The 6,477-nt window shown below is 37.3% G+C and overlaps 1 pseudogene; it reads left to right on the top strand.

The window, feature by feature from the left end:
• Positions 1-368: 368 nt before the first annotated feature.
• LOC135622017 (ACT domain-containing protein ACR10-like) lies at positions 369-2,818 on the top strand (annotated as a pseudogene).
• Positions 2,819-6,477: the final 3,659 nt, after the last annotated feature.

Genomic DNA, 6,477 nt, shown 5'->3' with positions numbered 1-6,477 from the left:
GGATGTAGTTGAGGGAAGCGATCCTATGAAAGGATAGGAAGAGGGGAGAATGATAGTCTAGTTCTTCTCACAAATTGACAACGGTTTTGGATTTTAAGATGGTGCATTTGGATATCACACGGAAATCCCTTTTAGATGATATCAAAAGATACGCATTATAAAATTAGATCTAATGTTATTTGATTTCAATCCTGACATAAAAAATTATTTTCGTATTTTATATAACATATTACATATTTTATGCTAACACTCCTAATTCTAAAAGTGTATATATACCGTCATATCTATTTGGTTGGTCTCTTCTTGGAAGCTTATAGCTCTGTAATATTAGCGTTAATAATAATGCTTGTGGCCCTTGGAAGATGTGACACAGGTACTATGTGAACTGGGACTCTCTATAAGGAGGGTAAAAGTTTCCACCACTCCTGATGGGAGAGTTATGGACCTCTTTTTCATCAGTGACACAAGGTTTGATTATGCATCTATTGATATTTATCAATTGATACCAGAACAATTCTCCTTCGTAATTTGTGATTATTATTATGCATCTCTAATCCCTATACCAAGAATTCAAATAGGATGTTCTGATTGTAAATCATAGTATATTAAAACTAATCACCAAAGTTTACTGTTAATGATTAATGTCAGTTGTCCCAGACTTGTGTTGTGTTTGCTTGGAGATTGTATGACCATGATGAGAACACGCCCATGGTTCTGCATTAAGTGGCAGTTCTTCTAATTTGGTTCGTAGTAAAGGATATTTAGTTATACTGAACTATTTCATCAACTGCCTTGTACATATGTTAATTGTATATAAACATAATGTTTTCTTTTAAATGTAAATTCTGTCGTTAAATTAGAAGTGTCAAGATTTGTTGTGGGTGTGGCCTGAATAACCACATTGAACTGGGAATCAGCAAGAGGCAAATTATGCTGTACAATCTACTAGTATGAACTAGAATAGCTAAAATGTAGATCTCCATTTAAAATTTTGAAAAGGTTAATTGGCATGAACAAGCCAAAGTTGTCCAAAGTAAGCATTACGAGCCCTTTTTGGCAACGTTTTTGCAAAGAAGTTATGAAATATATTACACACTTAACAATTCTCCGCATCATGTATATACATCAGGGTTCTTTTTAGCAATGTTGTTAAACTTCAAAATATTCTTAGATTTATATGTCCTAGCAAGTTAAGTGCACAATTTCTGTTGAGATTCAATATTATTTTCTTAAACGCTGTCGCTCACTTTGATGGATGTTTTTTACATTTATGGCATCTAAGTGTATGTAAATCGTTTTATGGTTTTTACGATAGAAAATTATCGAGCTAAACATAGGAACCAAACCGATTAATTTTGTACTTGAATTTTCGTCGAGACCAAGCAATTGTTCTGCAAGGCTTTTGGTGTTGTTATTCTCACTATACGTCCTGTACACATATTTCCTGTGTTCTAAAATGAAAATATTGCTTCAGGCAACTCCTGCATACAAAAAGAAGAAAGGAAGAGGCCTGCCAAAAATTGAGAGCTGTTTTAGGGGATTCCATGACAAATTGTGAGATTGAACCAGCCAACGCACAGATTATTATTGTGTGCCTGCAAGCATCGCCTTTTCTGCCTCCTGCAATCACAGAAGAATTGTTCGATTTAGAACTTTCTGAAGAATTGCCTGTTGGATCTCCTTTCTCATCAAATAAATAATCCTTCTGTGACCATGGACAACCCTCTCAGCCCCAGTCATACACTACTTATTCAGATCCTTGGTCGAGACCACAAAGGACTCCTCTATGACGTAATGAGTGAGGACTCTAAAGGATTACAATGTCCAGGTAATAACATTAACAAGAACATGCTAACCAAAATGAACGTTAACAAATAATAATAATCATATCATTTTACCTTGTCTTCGTTAGTTCGTTTCAACTATGATTTTGCTATGCATTCGACCTTTTATCATGAAATGATTTTGTTACTATAGCTTACCCCCACCCCCCCCCCCCCCCCCCCCATGTACTTCATTATAAGATGCTTCCTAGTAATTTATGACAGGATGATGTTTTGGTCGTTAAATTCCCTATTTCTGATGATGCTAAATGCACTTAAAATGGTTCCTGTTAGATCTGCTATGGCCGATTCCATTCGAGCCAGGATGGAAGATGTGAGATTGATTTATTTGTGATGCAAATGGATGGGAAAAAGATCATTGATCAGGGCAAACAGAGAGCCTTGTGTTCGCACTTCAGATTCGCATATTTTTGGTATGTCTTCCGATCTTCTGATTTGCATAATCATAAACAATTATTGTTTCTGGTGCAATATTTTCTGACTAATAAACCATGATAGTACAATGATGACCACATTTTCCACTTGTAATTGGCAAGCTACTATTTACTACCATCATAGGATAATTTAGGAGTCACCCTGAAAACCATGGGAAATATCTCTCTGAACATTCAACCACTAACCCTTCACACGAGGAGCAGATGGATGTCAAATATTAAGTTACTTCCCAGCTGGTGTTTTCTGCACCCATACCTCAATGTCGTTTCATAATTTTTGGCTTTCAAATGACAGCAAAAACTTCCATAACATTTTTAGTATAGCTACATGAATCTCATGACAACAAAGATGGCATTCACAACTCTTAATAAATTATATGTTCTCAAATTTTCAGGCCGAGAGAGATTGGGAGGCATGTCATTGGTGATAGGGAGTGGGAAGTCTATAGATTCCTCCTCCTTTGTGATGATTTGAAGTTGTGTGCATCACAAAACAAGATAATAGAGGGACTGACCAAGATGTTGATGGGTTGGGAGTAATTGGTTTCAAAACTCATCTCTTCTGGGTGCTTTGCCTATTTCAGATCTGGTGCAATCAAGAAGCTCATCATTAGGCTATTCTTTTGTACATCACTTGTGTATGTTCATCTATCTTTTCCCCTCTTGTCTGTAGCATTAAATATTGTAACTTTGTCTCTTCAAAAGATCTCGGAGACAAGGGACAATTCTTTGACATCATATGTTGAATTATACGGAGAGAAAAACAAGTATAGTACCAACTCCTGTTTCTATGTGCATCCATTCTTACAAGCACTTGTGCTGCTGTTGTTTAAAGTCTGTTGATACTGTAATATATGTTACATTTGCTATATATTGAAAGCTAAAATCCATTGTGATCCCCAATTTATGCAACTGATCAGTTTGCACTGTTTATCTGCTTCAAAATACCCTCTCCATTGTTGCCATGAAAGAAATAAGTTCGGTTCTACACTGTTATAACATCACGATGGATTTACAGTTGCAAAGGTAATTTACAGTCAGGCAACATGAATCTGGTGGTGACATTCATCCCACCAAGCGAGAGATCAATTCCATCAACCAAAACTATTAGAGCTAGTCCCAGAAAATTTACCAAAGGATAATTTTGACAACACAACAAAGATAATAAAGCGAAAAGAATAAAAGTGACAAGAACACCAGAACACCAGATATACGTGGTTCGGTCAATTGACCTGCATCTACAAACGAAAGATGAGCAAATTACTACTATAAAAGAGGGACACTTACAAATGCCTTAGGAAGATGTTCCTAGGCCATAAAACACCTTCAGCTTACTAAACAAGAAAAACCCAAACCGTAAGCAGGTTTTCTTGTGGTGCCTCTTGTGCTACCTGTGGTACATCTGACTTTAAAACCCAGGCCCTTATTTATAGTTCCAAGACGAGACAACAAGTCTAATTTTTCCGATGTGGGAGTATGGGACTTGCCAAACTAACAAATCTCCACCTTGGCATGTCCTAACAAAACTTACTCCACCTTCTTCATAAAAGCCCCAACGGGCAATCACCAACAATGAACACCAACCAAGTCCAAGCACTGCTTGAACTTGTAAACCGAAAGAGGCTTCGTAAACATATCAGCTGGATTGTCCTTCGTATGAATTTTCTGAACAAGGACTTTTCCCTCAGCAATGATATCCTGAATAAAATGAAACTTCACATCGATATGTTTTGTCCTCTTATGATACATCTGGTCTTTAGTCAAATGAATAGCACTTTGACTATCACAGTAAATTGTAGTAACACTTTGATGCAGACATAATTCGCTGAACAATCCTCTTTGGAAGATAGCATAGATAATTCATCAAAAGTAACATCTCTACTGATTACAAATTTTGGGGATTTGGGATCAGGACACCATAATCTGTATCCTTTCACCCTAGAAGCATACCCAAGGAAAATGCACTTTTTAGCCCGAGGCTCTAATTTCCCTTCATTTACATGCATGTATGCTGGACACCCAAAAATTTTTAAATCAGAATAATCAGCAGGAGTACCTAACCAAACTTCCTCCGGAGTTTTAAAGTTAAGTGCTGCAGAAGGAGCGCGGTTGACAATGTAACAGGCCATATTAATCGCCTCTGCCCAAAAGTCCTTTGTCAACCCTGCATTTGAGATCATACACCTTGCTCTCTCCAAGAGTGTTCTGTTCATACGTTCGGCCACTCTATTTTGCTGAGGCGTCATCCTAACAGTGCGATGCCGAACGATTCCTTCATTTTTACAGAATTCTTCAAAATCACCTTCATAAAATTCCATGCCATTATCTGTTCGAAGCCGCTTAATCTGTTTACCTGTTTGCTTCTCAATTAAAGCCTTCCATTGTTTAAATGTTAGAAAAACATCATTTTTATGCTTCAGAAAATAAACCCAAACTTTCCTGGAATAATCGTCAATGAAAGTCAACATATACCTGGCACCACCCTTAGATTGAACATGAGCTGGACCCCAAAGGTCTGAATGAATATAGTCAAGAGTACCTTTCGTTTTGTGAACTGCCGGAGAAGTGAAGCTGACTCTTTTCTACTTTCCAAAAATGCAGTGTTCACAAAAATCAAGTGGCCCAGTACTCTGTCCGCAAAGTAGACCCCTTTTGCTCAATATGCTCAAACCTTTTTCGCTCATATGACCCAAACGCATATGCCATAATTTGGTGATGTCAGAATCAGACAATGATGATGATGAAACTGCAACCGAACCTGTGACAGTAGTTCCCTACAGAATATACAAGCTACCAGACCTACAAGCTTTCATAACAATAAGGGCACTTCTATAAACTTTCATAACTCCACCTTCAGCTGTGTATTTACACCCAAAGGCCTCTAGGGTGCCTAAAGAGATGAGATTCCTTTTTAAATCAGGAACATGTCTAACATTAGTGAGCATCCTCACAATACCATCATGCATTTTAATTCGGATTGTTCCTCTACCAACAACATCACATGCGGCATTATTGCCCATCAAAATAATTCCACCATTACAAGATTCATATGTGGAAAACAAATCCCTATTGGGACACATGTGATAAGAACAACCTGAATCTAAAATCCATTCATTTTTAGAACTCGTCCTGTCATCAATAGCAGAAAAAATATTTCCAACAATCTCATCAGTTGCTACACTAACTTCAGCGGAATCAGTAGTTTTTTCAACAAATTTTTCCTTTTGCTTTAATTTATTTTTTAATTTAAAGCAATCAGATTTAATATGCCCCATTTTATGACAATATCTACATTCCAAATTTTTATGTCTGGATTTAGATCTAGATTTAGATGTACTACTGTCAAATTTTCTTTTATCCATTCTCCCCCTAACAACCAGACCCTTAGTCTGATTCTCTCTACTTTCCCCAGTGATATTCCTGTCTATCTACTCTTTAGATTTCAGTGCAGATTTAATTTCTTGATACAAAACTGTTTCTTTTCCATAAATCAAAGTATCACGGAAATGCTTAAAAGATTGGGGAAGAGAACACAAGAGTAACAAAGCCTTCTCCAAATCCATAACCAAAGAATCAAACTTATCAAGATGCGAGAGTATAGATGTACTTTCAATCATCCGAAGCATATATAGATTCTACTTCAAGTAGAGACGATTCTCCACTGTCTTCTTCATGTACAAGGTTTTAAGCTTGTCCCACATGCTCTTAGCCGTAGTCTCCGTAGCTACCTCCCGTAAAACCTCGTCAGAGAGATTTAGAATGATGCTTGATCGGGCCTTCCTATCCATACCCGCAAGCTCTTCTTTTGACATATCATCTGGAATGCTCTCGGCTCCCTGTAGTACCAAATCAACTCCGTCTTGAACTAGAATAGCCTCCATCTTGAGTTGTCACAAGCCGAAGTTGACATTTCTGTCGAATTTCTCGACAACAATCTTTGTTATTGTCATCGTTGCCAAAAGATCCCAGAACCAGGCTCTGATACCAATTTGTTAGAGCTAGCCCCAGGAAATTTACCAAAGGATAATTTTGGCAACACAACAAAGGCAATAAAGCGGAAAGAATAAAAGCGACAAGAACACCAGAACACCAGATATACGTGGTTCGGTCAATTGACCTACATCCACAAACGAAAGAGGAGCAAATTACTACTATAAAAGAGGGACACTTACACAAGAAAAACCCAAACCGTAAGCAGG

Source organism: Musa acuminata, chromosome BXJ2-9, assembly GCF_036884655.1.
Source record: "Musa acuminata AAA Group cultivar baxijiao chromosome BXJ2-9, Cavendish_Baxijiao_AAA, whole genome shotgun sequence".
Taxonomy (NCBI): Eukaryota; Viridiplantae; Streptophyta; class Magnoliopsida; order Zingiberales; family Musaceae; genus Musa; species Musa acuminata.
Note: the sequence above shows the minus strand (reverse complement) of the source record. Positions and strands in the feature narration are given on the sequence as shown.